This window comes from Lucilia sericata, unplaced genomic scaffold (assembly GCF_015586225.1).
Source record: "Lucilia sericata isolate MDLA Ls3-8-SP2 unplaced genomic scaffold, ASM1558622v1 Contig000079F_arrow, whole genome shotgun sequence".
NCBI classification, from domain to species: Eukaryota; Metazoa; Arthropoda; class Insecta; order Diptera; family Calliphoridae; genus Lucilia; species Lucilia sericata.
In genome coordinates this window covers 403,864-415,374 of record NW_023994112.1, presented here as the reverse complement: position 1 = coordinate 415,374, position 11,511 = coordinate 403,864, and positions in this window count along the sequence as shown.

The following is an 11,511-nucleotide window of genomic DNA, read 5'->3' as shown; positions in this document are numbered from 1 at the left end:
GAACAGAAGCCTAAAACAAAGGAAATTCGAATTATTTCATGGCATGCAAGAGAAAATTTAACATTTTTTTCACATTATAAAACAACAATTACTTTATTGTTGGATTGTGTTGTAAATCTTTCTAAAATAAAACAAAAACAACATCAAGGAAAACAGCAACAAAACTTAATACTTTTTGTGATTCAATTACGAACAAAAATCAAGTTCAAAAGTAAAATTTTGTTTTTCAGTATGTGTTCGTTTAGATGTGTGTGTGTGTTAAAAGTAAAAAGTATTTTATAGAATGTTTATGGTCTTTCGTTTCTTTTTTCTCCCATAATACTTAATACGTATGAGTATGGAAATTTAAATATCTGAGTGTGTATATACATATGTATCTACATACTTACACATATATTCATTTATCAACATTTGCATAGATAAAAGTGGTAAATATGTATGTATGTGAGAATGTTGCTGTGTTGAGGTACTCGAAAAAGTATACAAATGAAACTTAATATTATAACATAGAAATAATAACAATAACAGCAACAATAGCAAGAGTAGCAACAATAACAAGCACAACAAATAAAATTAAAATGAAATTGCTGGAAAATCAGTTTAAATGAACAGTGTTACTAATGATTTTTGATACAAAAGTATAGACAACAGTTCTTTTAATCTCTCTATCGAGCTTCCCATGGTTAGATTAGAGATTAGATTATAGACTAGACTATAGACTAGACTATAGACTAGACTATAGACTAGACTATAGACTAGACTATAGACTAGACTATAGACTATAGACTAGACTATAGACTAGACTATAGACTAGACTATAGACTAGACTAGACTAGACTATAGACTAGACTATAGACTAGACTATAGACTAGACTATAGACTAGACTATAGACTAGACTATAGACTAGACTATAGCTAGACTATAGACTAGACTATAGACTAGACTATAGACTAGACTATAGACTAGACTATAGACCTAGACTATAGACTAGACTATAGACTAGACATAGACTAGACTATAGACTAGACTATAGACTAGACTATAGACTAGACGATAGACCTAGACTATAGACTAGACTATAGACTAGACTATAGACTAGACTATAGACTAGACTATAGACTAGACTATAGACCTAGACTATAGACTAGACTATAGACTAGACTATAGACTAGACTATAGACTAGACTATAGACTAGACTATAGACTAGACTAGAGACTAGACTATAGACTAGACTTACTAGACTATAGACTAGACTATAGACTAGACTATAGACGACTAGACTATAGACTAGACTATAGACTAGACTATAGACTAGACTATAGACTAGAACTATAGACTAGACTATAGACTAGACTATAGACTAGACTATAGACTAGACTATAGACTAGACTATAGACTAGACTATAGACTAGACTATAGACTAGACTATAGACTAGACTATAGACTAGACTATAGACTAGACTATAGACTAGACTTAGACTAACTATAGACTAGACTATAGACTAGACTATAGACTAGACTATAGACTAGACTATAGACTAGACTATAGACTAGACTATAGACAGACTATAGACTAGACTATAGACTATACTATAACTAGACTATAGACTAGACTATAGACTAGACGATACTATAGCTAGACTATTATAGACTAGACTATAATTAGACTATAGACTAGACTAGACTAGACTATAGACTAGACTATAGCCTAGACTATAGACTAGACTATAGACTAGACTATAGACTAGACTAGACTAGACTATAGACTAGACTATAGCCTAGACTATAGACTAGACTATAGACTAGACTATAGACTAGACTATAGACTAGACTATAGACTAGACTATAGACTAGACTAGACTATAGACTAGACTAGACTATAGACTAGACTATAGACTAGACTATAGACTAGACTATAGACTAGACTATAGACTAGACTATAACTAGACTATAGACTAGACTACAGACTAGACGATAGACTAGACTATAGACTAGACTATAGACTAGACTATAGACTAGATTATAGACTAGATTATAGACTAGACTATAGACTAGACTATAGACTAGACTATAGACTAGACTATAGACTAGACTATAGACTAGACTATAGACTAGACTATAGACTAGACTATAGACTAGACTATAGACTAGACTATAGACTAGACTATAGACTAGACTATAGACTAGACTATAGACTAGACTATAGACTAACTATAGACTAGACTATAGACTAGACTATAGACTAGACTATCTAGACTATAGACTAGACTATATACTAGACTATAGACTAGACTACAGACTAGACTATAGACTAGACTATAGACTAGACTATAGACTAGACTATAGACTAGACTATAGACTAGACTATAGACTAGACTATAGACTAGACTATAGACTAGACTATAGACTAGACTATAGACTAGACTATAGACTAGACTATAGACTAGACTATAGACTAGACTATAGACTAGACTATAGACTAGACTATAGACTAACTATAGACTAGACTATATACTAGACTATACTATAGACTAGACTATAGACTAGACTATAGACTAGACTATAGACTAGACTAGACTAGACTATATACTAGACTATAGACAGACTATAGACTAGACTATAGACTAGACTATAGACTAGACTATAGACTAGACTATAGACTAGACTATAGACTAGACTATAGACTAGACTATAGACTATACTATAGACTAGACTATAGACTAGACTATAGACTAGACTATAGACTAGACTATAGACTAGACTATAGACTAGACTATAGACTAGACTATAGACTAACTATGACTAGACTATAGACTAGACTATAGACTAGACTATAGACTAGACTATAGACTAGACTAGACTAGACTATAGACTAGACTATAGACTAGACTATAGACTAGACTATAGACTAGACTATAGACTCGACTATAGACTAGACTATAGACTAGACTATAGACTAGACTATAGACTAGACTATAGACTCGACTATAGACTAGACTATAGACTAGACTATAGACTCGACTATAGACTAGACTATAGACTAGACTATAGACTAGACTATAGACTAGACTATAGACTAGACTATAGACTAGACTATTGACTAGACTATAGACTAGACTATAGACTAGACTATAGACTAGACTATAGACTAGACTATAGACTAGACTATAGACTAGACTATAGACTAGACTATAGACTAGACTATAGACTAGACTATAGACTAGACTATAGACTAGACTATAGACTAGACTATAGACTAGACTATAGACTAGACTATAGACTAGATTAGACTAGACTATACTAGACTATAGTCTAGACTATAGACTAGACTATAGACTAGACTATAGATAGACTATAGACTAGACTATAGACTAGACTATAGACTAGACTATAGACTAGATTATAGACTAGACTATAGACTGAGACTATAGACTAGACTATAGACTAGACTATAGACTAGACTATAGACTAGACTATAGACTAGACTATAGACTAGACTATAGACTAGACTATAGACTAGACTATAGACTAGACTATAGACTAGACTATAGACTAGACTATAGACTAGACTATAGACTAGACTATAGACTAGACTATAGACTAGACTATAGACTAGACTATAGACTAGACTATAGACTAGACTATAGACTAGACTATAGACTAGACTATAGACTAGACTATAGACTAGACTATAGACTATAGACTAGACTATAGACTAGACTATAGACTAGACTATAGACTAGACTATAGACTAGACTATAGACTAGACTATAGACTAGACTATAGACACTATAGACTAGACTATAGACTAGACTATAGACTAGACTATAAGCTATACTATAGACTATATAGACTAGACTATAGACTAGACTATAGACTAGACTATAGACTAGACTATAGACTAGACTATAGACTAGACTATAGACTAGACTATAGAAGACTATAGACTAGACTATAGACTAGACTATAGACTAGACTATAGACTAGACTATAGACTAGACTATAGACTAGACTATAGACTAGACTATAGACTAGACTATAGACTAGACTATAGACTAGACTATAGACTAGACTATAGACTAGACTATAGACTAGACTATAGACTAGACTATAGACTAGACTATAGACTAGACTATAGACTGACTATAGACTAGACTATAGACTAGACTATAGACTAGACTATAGACTAGACTATAGACTAGACTATAGACTAGACTATAGACTAGACTATAGACTAGACTATAGACTAGACTATAGTCTAGACTATAGACTAGACTATAGACTAGACTATAGACTAGACTATAGACTAGACTATAGACTAGACTATAGACTAGACTATAGACTAGACTATAGACTGACTATAGACTAGATTATAACTAGACTATAGACTAGACTATAGTCTAGTCTATGTCTATAGACTAGATTATAGACTAGACTATAGACTAGACTATAGACTAGACTATAGACTAGACTATAGACTAGACTATAGACTAGACTATAGACGACTATAGACTAGACTAGACTAGACTAGACTATAGACTAGACTATAGACTAGACTATAGACTAGACTATAGACTAGACTATAGACTAGACTATAGACTAGACTATAGACTAGACTATAGACTAGACTATAGACTAGACTATAGACTAGACATAGACTAGACTATAGACTAGACTATAGACTAGACTATAGACTAGACTATAGACTAGACTATAGACTAGACTATAGACTAGACTATAGACTAGACTAGACTAGACTATGACTAGACTATAGACTAGACTATAGACTAGACTATAGACTAGACTATAGACTAGACTATAGACTAGACTATAGACTAGACTATAGACTAGACTATAGACTAGACTATAGACTAGACTATAGACTAGACTATAGACTAGACTATAGACTAGACTATAGACTAGACTATAGACGAGACTATAGACTAGACTATAGACTAGACTATAGACTAGACTATAGACTAGACTATAGACTAGACTATAGACTAGACTATAGACTAGACTATAGACTAGACTATAGACTAGACTATAGACTAGACTATAGACTAGACTATAGACTAGACTATAAGACTAGACTAATAGACTAGACTATAGACTAGACTATAGACTAGACTATAGACTAACAGAGATATTTGTGGGAAGTTTCATCTCTTTAAATTCTCCGGCGTAGGATCTATCGAGCTTTCAACAGACGTACATATAGACAAATGTATGGATTGATGGTTGGACATGCAAAGATAGGTCGTTTTATAGAACAACTTATTTCTAAAAATTTAGATCTCAAGTATTTTCTTTTGAGCTCTTTGAAGTTTATAAAAGACAGATCTACGGACAGGGGCGCTGATGAAATGATAGCCGTACATAGCTAGATTATCACGGAATATTATAAAGACTCAAAAGTGGACCTACTACCAGTTAAATGGGGGGCTAATACCAAAATTTTGATATGTTATAAAAGGAATGAAATCTTTTTCATGATGGGAGTATACAACCCACTTGATATCTTCAACTAATGACTTTTTGTTTTTAAATATTCTTACTGATTCTGAAGTTAATAAAACATAGACTGCTAAAAGGCAAAACTTTGCCTAGTCATAATATTTGATTGATGGCAATGTACAAACATACATAATTTATAACAGCGCAGTTTAAAATGATGTATGGAAATTTCATTTGGTGTTTGTTAACAACTTAAAATATTTAAAAGTATGTAAATAATTTAAAATAAACCCTTAAATATTTTAAAGGCCAAAAATGTTCACATTTCCCAAAAAATATCTATAAATTCTCTACAAACAAATGCCCCAATCTACATACATATGTATGTACATAAAAAAACAAAGTTTACTTTAAAGGCATAAAACAATATCGGTTTCTTCATTTAATTTATACGATAAGGCAAAAGTTTTAACAACATTTTCTTACTCACTTAAACAATTATGGTTTATAAAATCGATGAAACGTACAACATAAAAATCTGTTAAAAATATATAAAAAAATTTTACAAGAAATTAATTTTCTCACATAAAAGTTTTTTTCTGTTCTGTTATACAAAATATTTGTACTTATAAATGTAGTTATAAAGAATATTGTTATGTTCAATGTATGCATATAAAATACATATTCATTAAAAAGATTATTATAAGTATTTAGTTTGGCATTTTAAATTCTTTAGTAAAAACAATTTTTATTTTCCAATTATTTTTTCAATAGAAATGATTTAATTAAATTAAAATTAAATATTACAACACTTCAAAAGCACAAATTATATATGAGTGGTAAATGAATAAAAACTTTGCTATAAGTACAAACACACTTACAGATTGCTCTTAGTGCTCTCTTAACTTTCTATTTTAAGCATTATTATTTATTTGGTTGCAACGTGCACACATTCATACACACACAAACTATAACTGAAAGGAAACTATAAACGAAAGGAGCAAAAAAAAATGAAAAATAATAAAATAGAATCTCAATGAACAAATCAATTATAATAAAAAATTTCAAGAACTCACTCTACATGCATACTCGTACTCTAACACACTCACTCACTTACATACTTACTTACAACTACATTTACAGCAATGAGAATAATCCGCTAAAGTGTCATTAGAGTACCAGAACATACATACTAACTAAACTTAAATTCAAACATACTTACATACATTGTCATCATTATCGTCATGATTATTATTATGCAGAATATAACGGAACATTGCGATAACTGTATTTATGTAAGTATGTATGAATAGTTAGCGTGAGTAAGTGGGTGTGTGTGTGTGTTAGTAATATTGGTGAGTATGTTAAATAGACAAAAGGGACTAAAGTAGCACCTTAATGTACTAAATTTACAACAATTTACACAAATTCACTCATACACGCATATTTTACACTTGCGTGCAGAAAAATAAATACACTATGTATTTTAAAGTAGAAAGTCTAGTCTATAGTCTAGTCTATAGTCTAGTCTGTAATCTAGTCTATAGTCTAGTCTATAGTCTAGTCTATAATCTAGTCTGTAATCTAGTCTATAGTCTAGTCTATAGTATAGTCTATAGTATAGTCTAGTCTATAATCTAGTCTATAGTCTAGTCTATAGTCTAGTCTATAGTCTAGTCTATAGTCTAGTCTATAGTCTAGTCTATAGTCTAGTCTATAGTCTAGTCTATAGTCTAGTCTATAGTCTAGTCTATAGTCTAGTCTATAGTCTAGTCTATAGTCTAGTATAGTCTAGTCTATAGTCTAGTCTATAGTCTAGTCTATAGTCTAGTCTATAGTCTAGTCTATAGTCTAGTCTATAGTCTAGTCTATAGTCTAGTCTATAGTCTAGTCTATAGTCTAGTCTATAGTCTAGTCTATAGTCTAGTCTATAGTCTAGTCTCTAGTCTAGTCTATAGTCTAGTCTATAGTCTAGTCTATAGTCTAGTCTATAGTCTAGTCTATAGTCTAGTCTATAGTCTAGTCTATAGTCTAGTCTATAGTCTAGTCTATAGTCTAGTCTATAGTCTAGTCTATAGTCTAGTCTATAGTCTAGTCTATAGTCTAGTCTATAGTAGTCTAGTCTATAGTCTAGTCTATAGTCTAGTCTATAGTCTAGTCTATAGTCTAGTCTATCGTCTAGTCTATAGTCTAGTCTATAGTCTAGTCTATAGTCTAGTCTATAGTCTAGTCTATAGTCTAGTCTATAGTCTAGTCTATAGTCTAGTCTATAGTCTAGTCTATAGTCTAGTCTATAGTCTAGCTCTAGTCTAGTCTATAGTTAGTCTATAGTCTAGTCTATAGTCTAGTCTATAGTCTAGTTATAGTCTAGTCTATAGTCTAGTCTATAGTCTAGTCTATAGTCTAGTCTATAGTCTAGTCTATAGTCTAGTCTATAGTCTAGTCTATAGCTAGTCTATAGTCTAGTCTATAGTCTAGTCTATAGTCTAGTCTATAGTCTAGTCTATCGTCTAGTCTATAGTCTAGTTATAGTCTAGTCTATAGTCTAGTCTATAGTCTAGGTCTATAGTCTAGTCTATAGTCTAGTCTATAGTCTAGTCTATAGTTAGTCTATAGTCTAGTCTCTAGTCTAGTCTATAGTCTAGTCTATAGTCTAGTCTATAGTCTAGTCTATAGTTAGTCTATAGTCTAGTCTAGTCTAGTCTATAGTCTAGTCTATAGTCTAGTCTATAGTCAGTCTATAGTCTAGTCTATAGTCTAGTCTATAGTCTAGTCTATAGTCTAGTCTATAGTCTAGTCTATAGTCTAGTCTATAGTCTAGTCTATAGTCTAGTCTATAGTCTAGTCTATAGTCTAGTCTATAGTCTAGTCTATAGTCTAGTCTATAGTCTAGTCTATAGTCTAGTCTATAGTCTAGTCTATAGTCTAGTCTATAGTCTAGTCTATAGTCTAGTCTATAGTCTAGTCTATAGTCTAGTCTATAGTCTAGTCTATAGTCTAGTCTATAGTCTAGTCTATAGTCTAGTCTATAGTCTAGTCTATAGTCTAGTCTATAGTCTAGTCTATAGTCTAGTCTATAGTCTAGTCTATAGTCTAGTCTATAGTCTAGTCTATAGTCTAGTCTATAGTCTAGTCTATAGTCTAGTCTATAGTCTAGTCTATAGTCTAGTCTATAGTCTAGTCTATAGTCTAGTCTAGTCTATAGTCTAGTCTATAGTCTGTCTATAGTCTAGTCTATAGTCTAGTCTATAGTCTAGTCTATAGTCTAGTCTATAGTCTAGTCTATAGTCTAGTCTATAGTCTAGTCTATAGTCTAGTCTATAGTGTAGTCTATAGTCTAGTCTATAGTCTAGTCTATAGTCTAGTCTATAGTCTAGTCTATAGTCTAGTCTATAGTCTAGTCTATAGTCTAGTCTATAGTCTAGTCTATAATCTAGTCTATAGTCTAGTCTATAGTCTAGTCTATAATCTAGTCTATAGTCTAGTCTATAGTCTAGTCTATAGTCTAGTCTATAGTCTAGTCTATAGTCTAGTCTATAGTCTAGTCTATAGTCTAGTCTATAGTCTAGTCTATAGTCTAGTCTATAGTCTAGTCTATAGTCTAGTCTACAGTCTAGTCTATAGTCTAGTCTATAGTCTAGTCTATAGTCTAGTCTATAGTCTAGTCTATAGTCTAGTCTATAGTCTAGTCTATAATCTAGTCTATAGTCTAGTCTATAATCTAGTCTATCTAGTCTATAGTCTAGTCTATAGTCTAGTCTATAATCTAGTCTATAGTCTAGTCTATAGTCTAGTCTATAGTCTAGTCTATAGTCTAGTCTATAGTCTAGTCTATAGTCTAGTCTATAGTCTAGTCTATAGTCTAGTCTATAGTCTAGTCTATAGTCTAGTCTATAGTCTAGTCTATAGTCTAGTCTATAGTCTAGTCTATAGTCTAGTCTATAGTCTAGTCTATAGTCTAGTCTATAGTCTAGTCTATAGTCTAGTCTATAGTCTAGTCTATAGTCTAGTCTATAGTCTAGTCTATAGTCTAGTCTATAGTCTAGTCTATAGTCTAGTCTATAGTCTAGTCTATAGTCTAGTCTATAGTCTAGTCTATAGTCTAGTCTATAGTCTAGTCTATAGTCTAGTCTATAGTCTAGTCTATAGTCTAGTCTATAGTCTAGTCTATAGTCTAGTCTATAGTCTAGTCTATAGTCTAGTCTATAGTCTAGTCTATAGTCTAGCCTATAGTCTAGTCTATAGTCTAGTCTATAGTCTAGTCTATAGTCTAGTCTATAGTCTATTCTATAGTCTAGTCTATAGTCTAGTCTATAGTCTAGTCTATAGTCTAGTCTATAGTCTAGTCTATAGTCTAGTCTATAGTCTAGTCTATAGTCTAGTCTATAGTCTAGTCTATAGTCTAGTCTATAGTCTAGTCTATAGTCTAGTCTATAGTCTAGTCTAGTCTATAGTCTAGTCTATAGTCTAGTCTAGTCTATAGTCTATAGTCTAGTCTAGTCTAGTCTAGTCTAGTCTAGTCTAGTCTAGTCTAGTCTAGTCTAGTCTAGTCTAGTCTATAGTCTATAGTCTATAGTCTATAGTCTATAGTCTATAGTATATAGTCTATAGTCTATAGTCTATAGTCTATAGTCTAGTCTAGTCTAGTCTAGTCTATAGTCTAGTCTAGTCTAGTCTAGTCTAGTCTAGTCTAGTCTAGTCTAGTCTAGTCTAGTCTAGTCTATAGTCTAGTCTAGTCTATAGTCTAGTCTACAAAGAAATGTATAAATATGATAATATGTAAAAATAACAAGTAAATACACCTAGTTTTCTAACCACACATGTCTTTATACTAAATATGCATAGTTAGACTTTTATGTGTGAGCTTATATTTTTTACGAATAATAAATGAAATATTCGAAAAAAAGAGGCGGAAATTAATTATAAATCAATTTAGCGAAAGATTATGAATATTTAGAAGAACGTTAAAAAAATAATATAATTAATCTACAAAAAAAAGTAACAGCAAAAAATTGCTGAAAAAGGAAACGTTATTACAGTTACCTTTTATTATAATAATTTACATAAAATAACAACGGTTGGCTGGTTATAAAAAATTTATATAATAATAATTTGGCTCAAAGGCCGAACACAAATGTAATGTGGCAATTTAGTAGTACATACAGTGAGTTTATAAAGAAATTTTTTCGAAAAAATTTGTTAAATTTTTGGGTCATGACCTTTTTTGGCGAAAATTTTTTTTGGGGGGTAATATAACGTTTTTGAAAAGTTTAGCAAGGTATTTTTTTAAATTCTTTTGCTGAAAAAATGTATAGAAAAGATTTAAGTTATTAATTTTGTGTGGATTGTGTGGAATAATGAGTATTTTGAGTTTTCTTATTAAAATTGTTTGCGTATTCTAGTCTATAGACTAGTTTATAGACTGGTCTATAGACTAGTCTATAGTCTAGTCTATAGTCTTGTCTAAAGTCTAGTCTAAAATCTAGTCTAAAGTCTAGTCCATATTCTAGTGTATAGTGTAGTCTATAGTCTTTAGTCTAGTCTATAGTTTAATCCACAATCTAGTCTATAGTCTAGTCTATAGTCTAGTCTATAGTCTAGTCTATAGTCTAGTCTATAGTCTAGTCTATAGTCTAGTCTATAGTCTAGTCTATAGTCTAGTCTATAGTCTAGTCTATAGTCTAGTCTATAGTCTAGTCTATAGTCTAGTCTATAGTCTAGTCTATAGTCTTGTCTATAGTCTAGTCTATAGTCTAGTCTATAGTCTAGTCTATAGTCTAGTCTATAGTCTAGTCTATAGTCTAGTCTATAGTCTAGTCTATAGTCTAGTCTATAGTCTAGTCTATAGTCTAGTCTATAGTCTAGTGTATAGTCTAGTCTATAGTCTAGTCTATAGTCTAGTCTATTGTCTAGTCTATAGTCTAGTCTATAGTCTAGTCTATAGTCTAGTCTATAGTCTAGTCTATAGTCTAGTCTATAGTCTAGTCTATAGTCTAGTCTATAGTCTAGTCTATAGTCTAGTCTATAGTCTAGTCTATAGTCTAGTCTATAG